This window comes from Tubulanus polymorphus, chromosome 9, assembly GCF_964204645.1.
Source record: "Tubulanus polymorphus chromosome 9, tnTubPoly1.2, whole genome shotgun sequence".
NCBI classification, from domain to species: domain Eukaryota; kingdom Metazoa; phylum Nemertea; class Palaeonemertea; order Tubulaniformes; family Tubulanidae; genus Tubulanus; species Tubulanus polymorphus.
In genome coordinates, this window is record NC_134033.1 from 12537496 (window position 1) to 12559425 (window position 21930).

The 21930-nt window shown below is 35.7% G+C and overlaps 2 long non-coding RNA genes across 2 annotated transcripts; both read left to right on the plus strand.

The window, feature by feature from the left end:
- Window positions 1-2827: 2827 nt before the first annotated feature.
- Window positions 2828-3928, plus strand: LOC141911300 (uncharacterized). The gene is made up of 3 exons (XR_012620004.1): window positions 2828-3210; window positions 3301-3413; window positions 3493-3928. It is a non-coding gene; the product is annotated as an uncharacterized LOC141911300 (long non-coding RNA).
- Window positions 3929-12306: 8378 nt separating this feature from the next.
- On the plus strand, window positions 12307-13383 carry LOC141911079 (uncharacterized). Its single transcript, XR_012619968.1, has 4 exons — window positions 12307-12345; window positions 12431-12665; window positions 12751-12862; window positions 13159-13383. It is a non-coding gene; the product is annotated as an uncharacterized LOC141911079 (long non-coding RNA).
- Window positions 13384-21930: the final 8547 nt, after the last annotated feature.

A 21930-nucleotide genomic window follows, 5' to 3' on the forward strand; every position in this document is an offset into this window, starting at 1 on the left:
TGCGTACATGGGCCAGGGGGTAAAAAATGAACCCTTTCCCACATATTTATTCATACAGGCCTAATGCTTAAAATTGTATAGACCTTGTACACGAGCGTCTCAGAAATGGGCTACCTCTCCATAGACAATAATGCTTAGTAACACTGGCTTTATAGTCATCATCAAATAGGACTTAAGACGTCGCATTATTGAGCATTTTAAAATCCCAATTTGTATTTCCAATTTAATTTACGTATTAAGTGTAAGTCGTCTGCATGGATGAGTCGTCAAAAAAAGATTCATCGAACTAAGCCACTTTGACTGTACACGGAAATGAAAACGTGCAGAATTTTATCATACTCTACGAACAGCCTGTGTCTGAAGTACTTACCGCTGAGTTTAATCCATTATTGTCTCAGTGAAATAAAAGCTAATCCGGAAAAACTAATGCGATATATCGCCGCAATATGCTGGGTACTGTGCGTTAGTTAATACACTACGACATGTCGCGCGCGGACAAGAGGTTCGAGCGTTACTGATATATTGATTATCAAATCAGTACATACTGTCACCGCTGACTGTATCACAGCATCTATCATAGACAGATTTCTGTATATTTGACCAGTACTGAACAAATACCGGCGAGAACTATAGCCCAGGGTCTTAACCAGTACTGAATGGAACTAATATAGCCGCTAGCTCGCCCACGGGGTACGAACCAGTACTGGGCCGTGTCAAGCCGAGGAATTGCACAGTACTTAGCTTGAATCCCTATAAACCTGAAACTGAGTACGCACACGCAGGGGGGGTCAGTTTTGATTAGCTAGATATGAGGGGAGCTCAGGGGCAAATCCAAGGGGAGGTGAAATGGGTGCGCACCCCTCCCTAATTGCCCTAAATTTCACGAGAAAATCAAAGAAAATATCAAACTGACACCTAAAAACGTTTGAATTCATACGCTTGTTCTCATTTTCTCCAAAAATGAGTCAATATTTTGCGATGAGCTTTCTGCGGGGGTGTCCTTTTCAATAATATGATGTGACCTTTTACCGAATCGAGACCCTAGAGATCGGCCCTTGGAGCTTCATAAATGCCAATTCCTGGAAACTTGTCAAAATCGCTATGGCTAGTGGTCATTTACTAGGGTAAAAGATAAGGCCTATCAGTTTAGGCAGTTCACTTAGTACATGTTAGGCCTACTTGATCTAGGTGACCAGCGGGGCAAAGTCCAATTTTCAAGAACACCACATTCCAACATTTGTCCAATATTGGAAGACAAGTTTCATATAGAAAGACCATCCAGTAGTTTTAAGTGCAGAGTCCACGCTTAGACTTCAATTGTCAATGAGACAATGGATCTCATCACAGCAGAGCAATGCAATACTGACGGTATACTGAGGCATCTCAATTGATTTATGTAAATCTCCAGCCTGTGCATGAAGTAATTTCACTGGAGGTCATCATTATTCGAAGCTATGCAATATGTACTGCCAAAAATTTGACTAATCTTAATTAATGAATCTTTACTATTGCTTATAATACTGAAGGTTTTTTTATTCAGAGGCTGATGCGACGGTCAGTTAGAGCAAACAACATTAGAAGAGTTATTTTTGAAAATAAGACCTCTGGAAATGATGATCTTTTCCTGCAAATAAATGAGTACTGTATTCAAGAAATTTATCATCAAATTTAAAAAAAGGGTTTTGGCAGTGTTTTTAGCGGTCTGTAAAAAAAATGGAGGGGCTACGCAAACCTGCCATTGCTAAATTTGAGAAAACTGGACAACGAGACCACCAATCCACAACATGGGCCTCGTGCAAAAATCATTTGACACCAGTATTCTACATAGGTACTATAGAAGAGGTCAAACCCTTGCGCCAGCCCGGCCTGCACCAATCTAATAAGTAATATTTTGAAATATTTAAAATTAATTAAACCTAATTCGATAATTAAATGGCTTAATTAAATTCTGCTGGAATAGTTTAGTTATGAAATTTCACATGATAATTTCTGGACGTTATTTCTAATTTAAATTAATGCACATAAGGCTTCGTAATAGTAATAAGCTTATACCGCACGGTGGGTACCGGCGGCACCGGTGTCTGAATTGCCTTTCTTATTCTTCGATTCAAAATATTAAGCATAATCTACCTACCTCGTACGGTCAATGTAAAATAAATGATCCCAGGGTTTTTATTTTGTATCTGATCAGCCATAAATTATTCCAGCCATCATCGGGAACGCGGTAGCGGTAGGACATGTAGGATCAGCATCTCTCATCCAGCATCCCCGTGTGTGTCTCTTCAGTAGTGTTTACATTAATTTTGACAGCTCGGTTGTCAAAGAGGTAAAACCGATATCCGGAAGGACGCCATAAATAATTTACACTTTTTCGAAAATCGGTCAACAGAAGAAATTTTATACAGTCAAAACCACAATAATAAATTTAAAATATTATTTTTAGTTGTTTGGAAAACTATTTCGTATTTGTTTAAACTTAAAACTATACCCACTGATTCAGAAAACGATTTGACTTTTGTAATCTACAATTCAAATTACCTTTGTTGTACCATCAAAAATCTATGTTTTTGCTTAGAATTTTAATGATAAGCGATCAACAGTCTCCATGAAGATCGGGCATAATGAAGTATTTATGGGGATTCAAATCGAAGAAATAAAGAAAAATGACATTTTAAACGAAACACGGATTCGAACCCAGTACATTAATCATAGACTGGTTGCCTGTCCCATTCAATATGGGACAGGTTTTGCCCGTCCGCCATCTTCCGCAGAATTTACGGATCCAATCAGATTTCAGTATTTCATCACGTGAACAATGTAACATGGCCGCCTACACAGTGTCTCGATTTACGTTCCATGGACCTCTTTAAAGTCATTTTTTTATATCAATGAAGAAAGAAATTCCATTAAAACTGCCAGGTAACGCGTCTGCAGGCACTTGTTTAGCGTGTGGTACCGAAAATATCGGAATTCAATTGAGGATGGCTGCGTAACCGCGCCGTCAAAACCTACCGGTCATCAATCGGCAATTTGGACTGGATGGAATGGAAAACAACAATAATACATACAATACTACTATATACCACTACTGACATACTGAACGTTGCAGCAGAAACTACTTGTTTGTTCACTCGTGGCGATTGATTGATTGTTCTTAATGTGACTTTGGACATCAGCAGTTGATCCAGTGAAAATAATGACATCAACAAGGTAACTTAACCTACTTACTTACTTTCTTTAAAATGTGAACATTGAATATGAGTGCTATTTCACAAACACTATAGTGATTATCTATTGTAGACTTTTCTGAGCGTTTTAGTGATGACTTTGTGAGTCACAACTCATAGGATGAAATTGAAGTAATGCGTATCAAATTAGCTCAACATGAAAAGAATAGATTGCAATGCATCAAGGTAAGTTTGAAAAATGGATTCCGAACCATTAATTGTAAAGTCAATCCAGGTTTAATTGTGTGATGTATTTTAATTTCAGAATGATAACATCATGCAGTAATCAAAGGGAATAAAGAATCAGCACTAGCTGTCATGAAATGAGATTCCAAATAACAGGTGGTGAAACTCCTTGATTCTGATAAACTCATCATCATCATCAGTTACATCAGCAAGCGCCGCTGCGCCAAGATGTTGTGTACTTTATTTCTCCACTGCTCACGATCTGATAAACTGATGAGGTTTAAAGAGCTGGATTCTGTGAATAACTGCACTAGCGAGCCTTCAATTTGAATTGTGATTGGATTATCTATCTGGTCGAGACATGGTCTTTATGATTCTAAAGACACTATCATTCAAATCAGGGATATCAGGATCGTCCCAATTTGTCGATGAAAAAAAAACTACTGTCTATGTCATGAAATACGTGACCCGTGTCATTGCTTATTCTCTTGTCAGGGGCTGAACAAGATTTTGTACCAGAAGTGAACAATAAATATTGAATTCAGTGAAAAAGAATTGGTTGTGATGAATCTTATAAACGATTTCTAGCAAAGTCAACATTGACATTGTGTGGTCCATGAGGAGAGAGGATATTTCGAATTTCCACTGTGATCTGAGTAACTTGTCTTGACCAGTCTCTTAATTTGACAGTCCCAACTTGCTGTCGTTATCAGGAAATCAGTATAGCTGAGGTGGATCCAAATATCTGATCTCACAAAGCACTAAGGAGTTCAACAATTGTAAACTTTATTCAGATACTAAATATAATCATTTTACAACACTGTATTGAAACATCAATTCACTAAATACATCTTTACACACGAACACAATTCTGATGCATATTTCCAAAGCAAATCTCCAGAGGATGTTTGAATTTTACCTGGTTTAATGGTCAATCTTAGAATAGCACATCTCATTTCATGAATACAATTCTCGAGATCTTCAGGAGGGATAGCATCTAATTTGAATGTCAAAGAAATTGGAACTAAGCAGAACTTGTTGAAAATATCCCTAAAATCTTTATATCTGAATTCAAATAAAACTTCAGCTGTGCTAGGGGAGGTATCGAGGAGGTTCAGTGAAAATTAAGCCTGGACTTTTTGTGTCTCCGTAAAACTAGACAAAAGTTAGTTTTTTCGGACTGGACCGAAATGAGATTTTCCTAGTCTCATTTGAAGTCTCAACTGGACCAAAATTAGGTTGGCTAGATTTTTGGAAACTGTAAAACTTACATCAATCAAACTGTTCGTGCTGCCGTAATGATTTGAAATCTCATAAATTGCTGGTCCTCGTGACAACGATTTACGTTTATTACGAGAGAACGGAGTCGGTGATTTCTGCAGCCAGCTCGATTCTAAAACACAAATTCATACATGAAAGATTCACAAAATAAAAACCGGTTGACATTCAGTTATATGGTTGTATTAGTGAGTGAGACAGTCAGACTGTTTGAGGTTGAAATTTGACCTTAGTGTTAAAATAATAAAAGCTGAATTAACTTTAAAATTAGACTAATTAAACAATTTTGTGGAACTGATTCCAGAGATCAGTTTCACACTCGGGATAAAACATTCCATTCTAAATTCTGAAGTCGAGCTGTAGAACTGGATTGAGATGTTTGTTTCTTACCGACAGGAATGACTTTATCTCCGACCGCTGCTTGTTTACGTCTGGGATCTTTATTACGGAACGGTGTATTCGCTCCACTAACCGTCTGCTGTTTCCACGTTACAATCTCTCATGGCCAGTCGACAAATACAAACTGTTTACGAGTTGCTGCATTTAAAAACAATTACCAAAATACATGAACAAATACAAGGAAATATCTGTTACTCATCTACCGGTTACAGACAGAAGACTTTCAAAACTAGTCAGTTATAATGAATAATCCCGCACTGGTATCACTGTTTCTGAGTATTGGGAAACCTGGGCCCGGTTTCATAGACTGAATATCGAAGTTATCCCTAGGGGTAAATCCTCAATCTGGGTGACAAAACCACCATGGTTACAATGAGAAACCATGGTAATAACTGACAGATTTCAAAATGTTGCCAGGGACTATTTTTCTTCCACATCTATGAAACCCAGCCCTGTCACTTATTGCTCCTTTAAGATAGGATTTAGATAAATCTCAAAACTCTCAAATAATCCAACTTTGAAATATCAAGAATAATGTGGAATAATTCATAATCAGGGCTGCAGTTGCTCAAAAGTTGGTTATAGTTAACCAGTTGACATGGTGACAATCAAAAGACCAACGTTTGTCAACTTCTTTTTTTGGTGAAGCAGATTCAGATTCCTACTTACATCGATAATCTTTGGATAAATCGTTTTCGGAATATCGTTTCCGTAGTAACGGAGAATTCAGTTGAGCACTGTTGAAATCGATCGGGTTGATTTTGCAGACGTCCGGCGAAGATTGTCGTTTTAAACGCAACTTCGACAGAAATGATCGCCGTTCGACGTTTAGACGTAAACCGTATCGGGGCAAGTCGTCATCTGTTTAGATATGTCTTCATTTTCTCGTAAATCTAAACAAAAATCAAATAACTAATAATCTGCTGAAAAGAATAACCCACAATTAGGAAGCAAGACTACAAGAGAAGAGTTAGATTGCTGACTTACCGATATCTACGGGGTATCTGAGCGCCAGTCGACTACCCATTAAAACCTGACTCTCAACTGATAAATTCAGACAGCTTCGCGCTTGTTGTCGAGCTCTTGTTTGTTGCATTAATGGCTTCAGTTAGTCGTCTTCTGCAAAAATATAGGATTTTCTTTAAATTTTGTTTTAATGAATCGGAAATGTTACAGAGCGAAAATAAATCGGAAATCTTATAAAACTTGTATCTATCCCATTGCGAGGCATCTTGATACTTTTTGTGATTTGGTTCCTGATAAGTTAGAAGGGTAATCTTATTATTGTTTGTAAGCTTTAATTAAGGTTTGTGGAAACATCCAATCATAAAACTCAACCACAGACTGGTATTTCTGACCAGGTCCTGGAGGCAGTTCCACGATTTTTGAGTTTGAATTGAACTGCGCAATAAACCAATTGAAAATGAATTGATTCTTACTCTAAGAATAGGGGAACGGAGTTCTGCTGGTTAGACACTCACCAGTAGGTTTAGATACCCTATCAGGGAGTCTAATAGCGTAGCTATCAACCATTCTGGTTGAATATTCCTGAGGTTTTAACCACTCCACGATACAATTCCAGCTACAAAATAAACAACACATTTTCACCTACAAAACTTATCTTAACTTAACTTCTTATCTTGAACACAATATTCAAAGATACGGTTTCATAGTTTCGAATCGAGTTTGAAACTAACTCACAACCGTGAAACTAGAAGATTTGTTCAGTACTAACCTTCTTTATCAAATCCCATATGATGAAGCAGCATGCCTGTAATATTATGAGCTTCTAAATCTAAACTTAATTTCAGCGGAGTTTGTACATCATTGATACCCTGAAAATATATACAACCACTTCACAGTCGGACCTCAAAGAAAGTTAACATTTAAATTTGATAATTTCTAGCTATAAATCAGTGTAGGGTTAATTCCAGTCAAGATCTAGATACAAGATGCTTCTTCGATTGGTCTTAGGGACACTCATAGCATGTTCTTATCTACAACTGTTCTCAAGATGAAAATGAGCTCAGCCAGATGTGATTTATGGATTTTCAGTAGATATAAACTGGACTGGCTGGCTCTCTCACTGGAGTCACTGATACTCGATATATCGATATATACCTGTTGAAGCAGACACTGTACCATAGCCTCGTTCCGATGTCGACAGGCGTAGCAGATCGGAGTACCCTGACCTTCACCTCGATTACAATCAACCCCTAATTCTATTAAACACTCGACAACCTAAAAACAGAGAAGAACAAGAAACGAAATTCTTAATATGGACTTGACCGTTTAATCTAGAATCAAAATTAAAGAAAAAAATTTTTTTTTTTTCAAATCATGAGTGGTAGGCATGAAGTTTTTGGCAGAATTTCAGAGGATCCGTATTCTGAGTGATTAAAAAAATCCTAATATTTCTCCCCTGAATTGAATCAGGGAGTTTTTATGAAAATCTGACGGCTGGGCGTATGCAGCCCTGTCTATGGGTAGGTAAAATTTTTTTCATTTGTTTAAGGCACTCTAGGTGTATTCTGAGGGCTTTCTGGCCATCTTTCTTTTCTGACATTTTCCATGTACGGCAGAATCTAAATAATTTTTCATAATCTGAAAATTTGATTTGATGATCATCATCTCATAGCAATGTAATCATTAATGCTTCCAAACCACAGAAAACTTATCTATGCAATTAAAAAACCTAAGATCGACTCATGTAGAAAATCCGCGACTAATGTAACGTTTATTTTTTCAAATAATTTATATTTGAGGAATCCCATGATGAAACATTGCATAGAATCATTCTATGCAATGGGTCCATCGTGCCATCATGATCTTTGACCCATGTGCATACTACTGATGAGGCCTATACAGATTGGAATAACTTTTAAAATTTAAAATTGTTGACAAAACAACAGGATACCAACCACATAAATTGTAAGACATAAACAACACATAACGCATGGAAAATATGAAGCGGAACTTGAACTTTTGGGGGTAGGAGCGTTCACACCCTCCCCCCCCCTGAATACGGCCCTACAGGTACGGGATCTCTGTGATAACAGCATGAAATGATGATTAATCATAAATACATTCCACTTACATCATGTGAACTACCGATCGATCGTACACTGTGTATGAAGTTTGTTAGACAATTTATTCACTTCAACAATACTTCAACAAAATTTTTTCTCAGCTCTGCTGAGCTTAAAACTTGACCCGGCCGCCTATCTACCTTGGACATTACTGTTTTTTAGAATCGTGATCTATTTTACCATAACAGACCCGGCAGCTATAGAAATGAACTGAAGAAACAAAGTATCATTTTTGTTAAGCCTTGAAGTTGGAATTATTTATGTCACCACTTCGGGGTATCTATGCATTTATGAGAAATAAAGCTAGAGGTTTTCATCAATAAATGTTAATGTTTTTATTCTTCGATTTCAATCAATTATTCTAAAATTTAAGAAAAAAAAACAGGCAGCGGCTAAATTAGGAGGGGAGCTGTTGGGAATCAAAGAAATTTATTTTCATGGCCTTATTAAAGTTCTACAATATTGTTCAGCTGGCTACTGGCGTGTATTCAACCCGGCAGTAGAACCTTTTCATTCAACTTCTATAAGCTCTCAATGTAAATCCATTCAACAATAGAGACACAATTGCTGAGTTGTTGACATCATTCATACGCGCTATTGAATACGTCACCGGCTGACCACGGTGTACACAAGCATAGGCCATTCACCTCTGCACACTCACACTGTGAACATGCTACCGTGGATTCTCCTCCTGGCGATTTTCGCTGCGCTCCCGCTCTTGCTCCTGTTCCTGCTTCCTGAGGAACGACGTCTTTATGTTTTATGTGTTACTGTTCGTCTCCGTGCTGTCCTGTACTGTTCCGTGTTTATTAATCCGTTCTATTTTTCAGCATTTAACTCGTTTTATTTTTCAGGGCCGATTTCTCTGTCGAATTTCAACGTTTGCTGGAACAAAACTAATGTCCGAAAGCGTCAGCTCTCCTTCGCCGGTCACGTGTCGAGGATGTCAGACAAAGCGTCGGTCAGGAAATGGCTGCCCTCTACACGCCCTCATACGGAACACGAAAACCAGGATGACGAGGCCTCACTGCCCCCACCTACCTACAAAGTGTGCTGAGTGATGTCAATGACGGGCATATCTGTGGGATTGCGCGGGATACAAATGGAGCGGTTATACTGGATTGTCACGCTACTAGCATTCATTGTGTCCTTGTGACCGCCCGGATGAGGGATGATTCTACTGTCACGCTCTTTGTTTCTGGTATTCTGAGTAGGCTGAGGGATGATTCTACTGTCACGCTCTTTGATTTCTAGTTTGATTGCTAGTTTTCATTGTGTCCTTGTGACAACCTCGGTCAGTGGATGAAGTCTCTTGTCGGCTTGTGAGTGCTAGTTTCATTGTGTCCTTGTGACAACCTCGGTCAGTGGATGAAGTCTCTTGTCACGCCCGGATGAGGGATGATTCTACTGTCACGCTCTTTGTTTCTGGTATTCTGAGTCGGCTGAGGGATGATTCTACTGTCACGCTCTTTGATTTCTAGTTTGATTGCTAGTTTTCATTGTGTCCTTGTGACAACCTCGGTCAGTGGATGAAGTCTCTTGTCGGCTTGTGAGTGCTAGTTTCATTGTGTCCTTGTGACAACCTCGGTCAGTGGATGAAGTCTCTTGTCACGCTTTTGAGTGCTAGTTGAGATCCTGAATCTCAACCCGGTCAAGCTGGTTGTACTGCGCTATTTGTGTTTCGTGCAATTTTACAGGTGTGTCAGTTACTGACATCACCCAGTACATCCTGCAGTTAGATGGGGAATGTGAGGCGTTGTCATTCTGGTTTTCGCGTTCTGTGTGAGGGCGTGTAGAGGGCAGTATATTCCTGGCTGGCTCATTGTCTGGTGTTCTCGGCATGTGACCGGCGACGGAGAGCTGAAAAGCTTTCGAACATTAGTTTTGTTCCGTACCAGGTTTTCATCGCTCTTCTCTTTTTTTCATTTCAGGACTCCCAAGAAGTTGAAGAAGATGCTAGAAGGCGACTACAGAAGATGCCGAAAAAAATACTGAACTCGGCAATCTTGAAAGTTAAGTTGATACCCACGTAAATTAGGATTAATGATGAAAAAATGTGTGACTACAAAATGTTTTTCTTTTTCTCAATTTCAGCTTCGACGAAACCCAAGAAGACAAAGAAGTACTTCGATTCCGAAAAAAATGATGTAAAATCGACAGACGATCACACAACTATATCTGTACTCCGATTTCCAAAAAAAAATTAGACAAAATTATCTTCAACCTTGTAAACTTTCGGACTACATGAAAAAAAAAGACCAAATATTGTAAAATTATCGAAAAAAAATTATGTAAAATCGACCGACGATCACACAACTATATCTGTACTTCGATTCACGCCTGTTTCGCTCCTGGCAGGTGTGTCACGATTGTAAGGGACACCAACTCAAAAAGTCGAACGAGAGCTCATCAACTAAGATCTGCCGATTAGAGAAAAGTGCACAGAAGGGGCCAATTTGGATGAAACTCAACCAACCAACTTAGGAGATCCTCCGATAATGAACCCAGCCATCATAAAAGGTAATTTGATATTTGATACGAACTTAGAACATTTTAACCGATACTGAACCCAGCAAACTTGAAATGTAAGTTGATTTTTGGCGAACTGTATGTTTGCCTATGCAAATGGTCTGGAGAAGCAGTTTTCATTGAAAATGAATAGAGTACCGGTGTGTCAGCAAGGCGTAAACATTGGCTGTTGAACCAATAGTGTTGATTTTGGTGTCATGGTTTGGCTTAATGAGTTCTCGAGCCCACAAAAATTTCATAGTGATCGAGTTATAGTAGGGGACTTATTCTTGAAAAACACGTAAAAACCTGCTTTTTAGCACTAAGTAATGGCACGTTTTCATATATGAGAATTTGCATACTTGGAATTGAAATATATAAAAGTTCAATCCTTCCTGGAAGTGTTGCTATTTTTTTGCGACTCATCCCGATGTACTTTTCGACCTACAGGTCCTCACCTTATAAACCCCCAAAATTTTCTCGCTTCTATTTATCTGAGTTGACCTCATTACCTGAGCTACATTGAATGTGATTGGCTGTTTGTTGGATAAAGGGGAAACTCCGGGAACATCTGATGTAATTGGGAAAGCCCATTGGGAAAACCCAATGTAGAACCCAAAACAAAATGGCGAGCATTTCATTCGACTAGGTATCGTATGTTCGCTTATAATTTGTTCGGTGTTACGAATATAACTGAGTAGGCTATTCTAGGTATATTATTTATGGAAATTATTATGATAAATTCTAAATGAAATATTTTGTCATTACAGGATATCTTCTTTTAATCATTGCAGCTAAATTTCAACTATGAGAAAAACCAAGTTTGAGATCAACTACTCATCCAAAATCGACCAACTGGAACAGTGCACAGATGAGGCCAACCAGAATCCAACTTATCAACAAACAAACTTAAGATGATCCACGCCGATTACGAACCAAGCAATCATTAAAGGTAACTTGATATACATGAAATTATTTCGATAAATTCTAAATGAAATATTTTGTCATTACAGGATATCTTCTTTTAATCATTGCAGCTAAATTTCAACTATGAGAAAAACCCAGTTTGAGATCAACTACTCGTCCAAAATCGACCAGCTTGAACAGTGCACAGATGAGGCCAACTAACTAACCAACTAATAGGATAATCGCCGATAACCAAAATCATAAAAGGTAACTTGATATACATGGAATTATTTCGATAAATTCTAAATGAAATATTTTTTCATTACAGGATATCTTCTTTTAATCATTGCAGCTAAATTTCAACTATGAGAAAAACCCAGTTTGAGATCAACTACTCGTCCAAAATCGACCAACTGGAACAGTGCACAGATGAGGCCAACTAACTAACCAACTAATAGGATAATCGCCGATAACCAAAATCATAAAAGGTAACTTGATATACATGAAATTATTTCGATAAATTTCTAAATGAAATATTTTTTCATTACAGGATATCTTCTTTTAATCATTGCAGCTAAATTTCAACTATGAGAAAAACCCAGTTTGAGATCAACTACTCGTCCAAAATCGACCAACTGGAACAGTGAACAGATGAGGTCAACTAACTAACCAACTAATAGGATAATCGCCGATTACCAAGCAATCATAAAAGGTAAGATAATCGCCGATTATGAAACCAGCAATCATAAAAGGTAACTTGATATATGTGGAATTATGTCGATAAATTCTAAATGAAATATTTTGTCATTACAGGATATCTTTGTTTGCTCATTTCAGCTAAATCCTATCTATATGAAACTGCCCAGCTTTAAATCAACGACTCATCAAATATCTACAGATAAGCTCTGCCCACTGAACAATCCAAGCTTGAATCAAATGCATCAACCAATTGTTCTAACCGATACTGAACCCAGCAAACTTGAAATGTAAGATGAGGCCAACTAGAATCCAACTTATCAACAAACAAACTTAAGATGATCAACACCGATTACGAACCAAGCAATCATTAAAGGTAACTTGATATACATGAAATTATTTTGATAAATTCTAAATGAAATATTTTTTCATTACAGGATATCTTCTTTTAATCGTTGCAGCTGAATTTCAACTATAAGAAAAAGCCCATCTTGAGATCAAACACTCGTCCAAAATCTACAAACTGGAACGGTGCACAGAAAAGGCCAGAACTGAACCCATCAATCTTTAAAGGTAAGTTGATATACATGAAATTACCTGTATAAAGAAATTTCAGTACTCATATGAATATCATTTAATAATTGACTATCATCAAAATCTATTTACTGGTCCACATGGCTGAACTTATCTTCACTAGTCTTAAACAATGATGAACTAGTCCTACTACTGCAATTAATTATTGGGGTTTGAATCAGCAATTGACGTCAATGAATTTTCTTTGTGAAAAACAGGGTGGCTTGTAATTTGAAATGACACATAAATTATGATAAATCTGTCTGAAATGTTTTGCTTTTTTCACTTTGTTTCAGCCAAACTACATCTCGGAAAAATTGGCCTGAAGACGACACTCACAAGTAGATGAATACTGATCGACCCATTTGTTGTTGAAAACTGCAGAAGCCCAAATGAGAAGTTGAGGAGCCAGCAATCTCTGCACTACTTTATTGAAGCTCTGTGGCCGGTAGTAAATTTAAATATAGCTAGGCAATGATTGCTTGAATATTAACAATATTAGACGAAATGATTGAGTGAAGACTCTTAAATATTCTTTTGTCTGATAATTAAAATGTAGATTGGTCAGTTATTGATTAAAAGATTTTGTAAGTACGTACAATTAAGGTAAATTCAATATCTTATGTGACATTTGAAATTTTTCGAATGTACTGTAGACATTTCAGGCCTCATATGACTATTTTTTAACTTACAATCAAGATATAGATAGAACAATTTACTAATTAACCAATCGCTTAGATATAAGCAATCATTCAATGTCTTGTAATGTTTGATGAGAAATTCTTCTGGTGTAGATATTTCAAGGCCCCATTTAAATTTAGGTCGGCTTTACTTAAAGATATATCAATTAAACTTTATCGTCGGTTAATAGATTTTTCTTTACAAATAATATATTGATAAATTTTTAAAGATTGAGGCCATATTTTACAGTATATACTATGTGCTGCCTCACACATAACAGTAATGAATTTCATAAGATAGTGTCTAAGGCATTATCGAGGTCTGGCGTTATATGGGGAAAACTATGGACTACAGGTCTTTATGAAACAGTGATTTGGTCTCAACATTTTGACAAATCCAGAATAAACCAAAGCTTTAATTGATTTAATTCATTCCTGAAACACTGCGTCTTGTTTTGGGCGACGCATGATAATTGTTGTTTGACTGACAATTAGCATAAATACAGCCAGGAAAAATGGCTTAGATATTCACAATTAAGATGAATTCAATATTTGATGTTAGATCAAAACTTTTTATATCATAAATATTTATTGAAATATAGCTGAAATATATAATATATTTGAGCACATCTATAAATGAATCAGTCTCATTGACTGATCAGTTTTGTATCGCCAACTGCCGCACATATAACGACTAGTCATGCTTTTCAATATTGCCAAAATTTACTCTAACCTAACTGATTCAATTAATATCTACAAGCCATACTGTGTGTCAAGTGACGCATATTAGATATAGTTTAACTGACAATTAGAATCTAAGATGAATTACTCATTAACGTATTACTTAGATCGATTAAGGTTAATTCAATTGTTATGTGAAATTATCTCTAATTCCATGGAAATTTAAAATGTAGCTGATACATGTGTATCTGAGCACATTTGTTTATCTGTATCTTAGTGAACCTATTGTGTCTTCATACAGCCGTATTAGTTTTGATACATATTGCCAAAATCATTTCACGCAGATTTACTTCCGATCGAAGGGAGATAAAACAAATCTGTGCACAAATACATTCCTGGATTTGGAAGGGGGAATATTTCAATTTCACTGTGTATGTCAGATTGAAAGCCTTATTCTGACAGGATATCCTAAACTTAGGTCTTATTCCTCATGCTAATAGCTCTCTTTTACTAACCCCTCTCCTTCGAACTATTTTCTAGCATCATGACTCGCACCGCACCAGGGAGGTCCGGTCATAACAAGGTCTTTCGGTCCTTATACACAGTGTACTATATAAGGGAAAAAAAGATTATATAGCCATTCGGCTAAGGGAATTTTTAATCTACCACTAAAAATATGCTTTTTTATCTTTAATTTCTGATGAATTCAAATAGTGACGAATTCACCACATCTGAAATTCTACTCATGTAGATTTTCAGGCTCCATATGAATATTGTTCAACTGACAACTAAAATATAGCTAGTATGATTATTAATTAATGGTTCGCTTAGATACCTAGAATTCAATTAAAATCAATTCAATATAATGAATATAAGTGAAACTTATTCAAAATTGCGCAGTGGATGAGACGACTGTATCGTGCAATGTCATCTGCGTCTAACTGGGCCACATGTGTGTGGGATCTGTTGAATCAGTTAGGTTTTGGGGAATTCTGGGTTAGTTAAGCTAGGTATCAAAAGCTCTGATGCAAAATCAGCAGTTCAAATAGTGATTAATTCAAATTTGTACCGGATCTGAAATTCTTCTCGTGTAGGAATTTCAAGCCCCATATAAAATATTGTCCGAGACAATTTCAATTATAGCTAGGACATTATCAATTAACCAATTGATTAGGTATCTAATTCAGCATCTTCATATAAGGTGAAAGTGCTCAAATCTAAACCATAAGGGTTGATAAGACAACTGTATAATTTAATATTGATTGATATATAAATAATACTGGGTATGTTTTAACTCTGTCTCTTGTGCGTGGGATTTATTGAATCTTTAAGGCTTTGCAGAATTCTGGATTTGTCGAGGTGTGGGAATGATTCAAGGTTTCTTAAATCTGTAGAACCATGTTACTTATAGGATCAGTGTGCTCAATGCTGGCAGCGCACTCACTCTTCAGTTAGTTACATTATCATAATTACAAGATCATTGTATATATTAGGAGCAATATTTAGAATAAATGAAATGGATTAGAATACCATTCACTGGGTACAGATGTCACCATCTGTGGGTAGAAAACATCTCTTAAGTTTATTAACAGACGATGAAGTAAATTTGATAATACGAACATGGTTTAGCTGACAATGGAAATATATATAGGCCAATATTACTAGCAGGTTTGCACTCTATGATGGGCCTGGGTTTCAATAAAAGACACAAAGAATTTCAAGAAGATAGAAAAGAAAACAGTTCAAAAATAATTTGATAAGATTGATTATGCATTACTAAATTTGTTGTAACTCTGGTATTCCTAGAGATGACTATAGATGCTTTAGTTGAGTTGTTGTTAAACTATAATAATCAACCATTGCTTAGATATTTAGAATATAGATGAATTACTATATGAGTTGAATTTCATAAATATCATTTAAGACTCTTATCAAAATCTACATAACGATCCACATTGCTGATCTTATATATGAATTGACATGATAATTATGATCAGTGATATTCGAAAGGATTTTCTGCTCAAAAGGTTCTGCTCTTTTCTTCAGCTTGCCGTTTCAGACTGATTGGAAGATAGTTTGAATGAACCGGAATCAAATTTCCCAATTATGTACTTCGATTTCAGACATACTCGAGAAAAACTACTATAAAATTTAAAAAATTAGACGGTGAAAACGACAAAAAAATTAAAGTTAGACAAAATCCTCCCACCTTGTAAACTTTCGGACTAGTTACATGAAAAAAAGACCAAATATTGTAAAATATAGTTATTTCCAAAATCTCGATGTATCAAATTAGGCAGAAAAAAAATAGATAAAATTATTCAACCTTGTAAACTTTCGGACTAGTTACATGAAAACAAGACCAAATATTGTAAAATATAGTTATTTCCAAAATCTCGATGTATTAAATTAGGCAGAAAAAAAATAGATAAAATTATTCAACCTTGTAAACTTTCGGACTAGTTACATGAAAACAAGACCAAATATTGTAAAATATAGTTATTTCCAAAATCTCGATGTATTAAATTAGGCAGAAAAAAAGTTAACCCCAATCAGTCACTCAATATGTGCTTCGACTATTCAAACGGTGAAAACAACCAAAAAAATTGAAGTTAGACAAAATTATTAAACGTTGTAAACTTTCGGACTAGTTACATAAAAAAAAGACCAAATATTGTAAAATTATCTTCAACCTTGTAATATAGTTATTTCCAAAATCAGAATTAGGCAGAATAAAAGATTGTTTGAATGAACCGGAACCGAATTACCAATTATGTTCTCTGTAAAAACGACCGCCGATCACGCAACTGTATCTGTACATCGACTTCCGATTTTGAAAAAAACCACCGTTTCGCTCCCGGAAGGTGTGTAGGTTTGTAAGGGACACCAACTCGAAAAGTCAAACGAGAGCTTGAGGTCAACAACTCATCAAAGATCTGCCGATTAGAGAACAGTGCACAGAAACCATCGTCGATGATGAAACCAGCAATCATAAAAGGTAACTTGATATACATGGAGTTATTACGAGGATTTCTAAATGTCGTGATTACAGGATATATTTCTTTACTCATTGCAGCTAAGTTTCAACTAAAAGAAAGAGACCAGCTTAAAATCAACTACTCATCTGAAATCTACGGATTTGAACAACCCACAGAAGAATCAAACTCATTAGATGGAAATTACCGGTATAAAGAAATTTCAGGCCTCATATAAATATCATTTGTTAAGTGATTATCATCGAAATCTATTTACCTGTCCACATGGCTGATCTTAGAACTTTTATCTTTACTAGTCTTACACCTTGGAGTAAGAAATTTTTCAAATGATTACTCCAAGCTTAAACATTGATGAACTAATCCTACTACTGCAATTATTTATTGGGGTTTAAATCGGCAATTGACGCCAATGAACCTAATTCTGATTTTGGAAATAACTATATTAACTAAGTGAAAAACACGGTGGCTTGTAATTTGAAATGACATGTAAGTTATGATAAATCTGTCTAAAATGTTTTGCTTTCTTCACTTTGTTTCAGTCAAACTACATCCTGGAAATAATGGTCTGAAGAAGACACCCACAACGATTACTGATTGACCCATTTGCTGATGAAAACTGCAGAAGCCCAGATGAGAAGTTTAGAAGCCAGTGACAGATTAATCACTCAACGATGGATTCTTCTACAATCGATGATTTCTATAAAACATTTTATCAGGAGCAGCAGAGACAATAGTGAATCTTATAAACACTGATTCAAGCGACAAAGCTAATGGATTATCTCATAAATACTGATTCAGGATAAACACTGTTTTAAAAGCAGCAAAGACAATAGTGTATCTTATTAGGAGCAGCATGGATAATAGTGCATCTTATAAACACTGAGATCCAGGAGCGGCGAAGACAATAGCGGACTTCTGCAGTAAAGTATTGATTTTTTTGCTTATCACCTTTTTCAAACCAGTCTGATGGATAATATAGAGTTTTCGAGGAAACTATTTGATAATGTTTATGCAATGTGAGAGTCTAATAACAGCTAAGTTCCATTAATGCACGATTTTGGTCTTTGATCCTTGGTCGATAGATAAGTCAAGTTAAGTTAGTCACTAGGGGTAAATGGTCATGTCGAGTGCCTAGTTTTGACTCGTAGGTCTGTTGACTTAACTCCTAAACTGAGATATAGTTTCAACATGAATTGTGAGTTTAATCTTCCAACTTACCATAGTTAAACATAGTCAACTGTGGCTTGTCCGTGTAGATATCACATAGTTAGGAAACATAGAACATAACGTTAGACCAGTGTTTAACTATTTGCTGAATTGTAGATGTACAAATTTGACGGCATTGATATTTTCGAAGGTAACCAATTTGAAAATTTTGAAACAAATCGTAGATTTCGATTTAAGCCTCCATCAATCTGTTTGATGATCATAGCTATGTATTTGAAATCGAAAGCTTTATTTGAAAGGAGACCATTATTTACATTCGAGAGGTAAAGCTAGGAATAACAAGGCATAAAGTTATAGTTAGGACTAATTTTTAACGTTTTAACATTGTTTATAGCTGTTTGAACTTCTTTTATTGTAATGGGTAAATCCATATCACGAGATGGCTCTCGTGAATAATCACTTAGCTTCAAATCGGGTGTATAATGATTATTAAGGAGTGGCAGTGAATCAGTAGCGCTTTCTTAAAATGGGCCCAGAACTTTACAGTGAAAAAATGCCTGCAGTTGTAAATAGAGGAGTATAAATAATACATAACTACAAACTACAAGTACATAAATTAATTCTAAAAAATAAAAAAAAAAACAATTAATAATAAATAGAATAAACAACAATACAAACAAACAACAAATTAATATTCTATTTACATGAAAAGGCATTTTTTCAAATATTTATCAATAAGGTTCTTCATTTATCGAACAACCTTCCCTAAGTATAGCGAAAACCCGAGATCTTTTCTGTTGTTATTCAAAGCATTCTATCAACTCAGTTATTGTAATGAACAAAACAAATAACCATAAATCTTAACTAAATCGAAAACATTTAAAAAAATAACTGATATGATAGAATGCTTTGAATAACTGTGATGAAAGATCGACCCGTCCTTTCAACTAGCCGCGCTCAATCACTGCTGTGACTGTTCATTGTTATACATGTTCTAAAATCTGGTACATACAACAGCTATAAACTTAAGTTATTGATGTTATTGATTAGTTACCGATTGTATAATTATGTTGAAGCTGCCAGGAAAAACGTCAGAATACTTAGTATGTAATGTCAAGGTGTTTGGAAATCTTTAAGACAAGGCAAAGTAGGCAAAATTCTAGTTTTCTAGTGAAAGTAATGATTAATTGATACTAAGAGTTCCAGAGTGAATCTGAGTTTCTCATCTCTAGTTTTAATGCTTTTATGTTGGAGACTGTTATTGTGACACAGTTTGCATGTTTGTAAATTAGGAACTTGCAGGATGATTCCTCGATTAAGATATTATTGTTGCGTGAATAAAACAATGTACATTTTCATCATTCATGTTGAAACTTTTCAGTTGTTAAGTTTTATAGCAAAAATTTCACTTTGGTGCTTTTCAGTGGTTCATAAAATACTGAACTAATCAAGGCCCTGTCGAAAATAGCAGGAGCATAGAATAATTGTCCTAGCTTTGTTTTGAATATCAGTTTAACCGCGTCTGTGTGGGGCCTGTAATATCGGGACAAGAAGAATTTCTGATCTTTATATAGAGTTGTATTCATATGTACTATAAATTGAATAATACAATTAAGAATTTACTGTAGCTTCCTCAGTCAAACCATATTTGTTAGAAGATACTCGATTTAACTTGAATTATCACGAAGGAAAATATGTTATATCACTTGCCACCTCAAAAATCAACTTGTCCCACATGAATAGTCCGATTATGACACAATAATCCCTTGCATCGAGTGGGATAGAAGCTTTGAGACATAGAATTACACAAGCCCGGTGGATGAGTGATTATGATAACCTTCATGCCCTAGTGAAAATATACTTGTCCCGCGCAATTGGACTAGTGCTTAGATCAGACCCTGCTTTGTTTCAAATGTAAAATTTGTGAAAAAAGTACCGTAGTTGATAATGTTTGAAGAAATCTCTTAAAGATGAGGAAAATTTGGCAATGTTTTTAGTTTTCTAGTAATAATTAAGATTAATTAGTTAACCTTGCGCTTTCCAGAGTGAGTGAATTTGTAGGTTTAATGCTTTTATTTTGAACTGTTTTAAAATAACCCATTAAGCCACCAGGGTATAATTGTTGAGCAAGAATAAAACGACAGACATGTTCGTCATTCATGTTAAAACTGTTCAATTGTTTAGTTACGTGTATTGCAACTTTTTTACTGTGGTGCTCACCTATGGTTCATGAAATACTATTTTCATTAAGGCCCTTATGGAAAAATAGAGGAGCAGTCTCTTGATAAAGAGACTTTTTTGAAATACAGGTCATGTTTTTGTAAATGACTGAGGCACTTCCTCAAGTATATGGATACCTGTCATTTAGGTATGATTGTTGTTGTGGGGATAAAATGACATGTTCATGTCAATTGTTCATAAAACACTGATTTATTAAGGTCCATCGAATAAAGTTGGGCTTTTTCTTGACAATTGAGATGTCCTCAATCTCGATGTCATTTGAAAAGTTGACGATGATAGATTCATATTTCATGAAATATAACAAATTGTCGGTTATATTGACCTCATGAATTGTCAAATTCATAATCTTAAGAGTTTCAGACTAGTCGTTTTTTGGTGTTTTATGGATCAAAAATTACAATTCGTACTTCTGTTATTTTCCTATTGATGCAAATTGTATAAATCAGCTGTAGTGGAAATGTATCGTAGATAAAGACTTCTAAATACCTTACATGTAACTTTTGTTTGTTTTTAAGTTAGTACAATTTCATACACAATAAAATAATGAAATTATTATTAAAATTTGAGAAGATAAGCTAAAAGTTAATAATTTGACATGTGAAAATAAAATGATGTAAAGAATGTAAATCAGATTTATTACTTAATCCCACGCTTTCCAGAGTATTTGGCCAGGTTTATCTCTGGTTTTAGTGCCGGGGCCATGGACAATTGAGTCCATGGTTGTACCATAGACTTTTTTGTTTTAGAGTCTATATTTGGACCTAGGGGCGTATAAACACTCATCTATAGTTTATACGCCTATGGTGGTTGGACTAATTGTTTTTGAACGTCCACGTGTTTGAGGAGCTTACGTTATAATTCCTCGAGCACAAACCTGGCATTTTGTATAATTGTTGTACACTGTATGAGAATAAATATGATTTTGAAATTTGTCATTCGTTGAGTTAAGCGACAAGTGTTACCGGTACTAAAACAAAGCACTACTAAATAAAAAGACTATATGCACCAGAGAAAACCGACCAATTTACGTTTCAGATGCATTTGTTTATATCTGGCATTGCCTACACTCATTGGCAGAGGTGGTTGAATACACAGATAGCACCCCTAGTGACGATTTCTAATGAGTGCAATAGCTCATCGGACTTCGTTTTAATCATGCATAGTTCTTACACCTCTAAGTGCATAGGTCTTCGTTTCAGTAGCACATAGTTTTTAGTAACACCCCCATTTCACTGCCCTTCTATTAAATTCACGATATGATATAAATAAGTGATGCATTCTGATGAATTCAATAGGAGAGAAA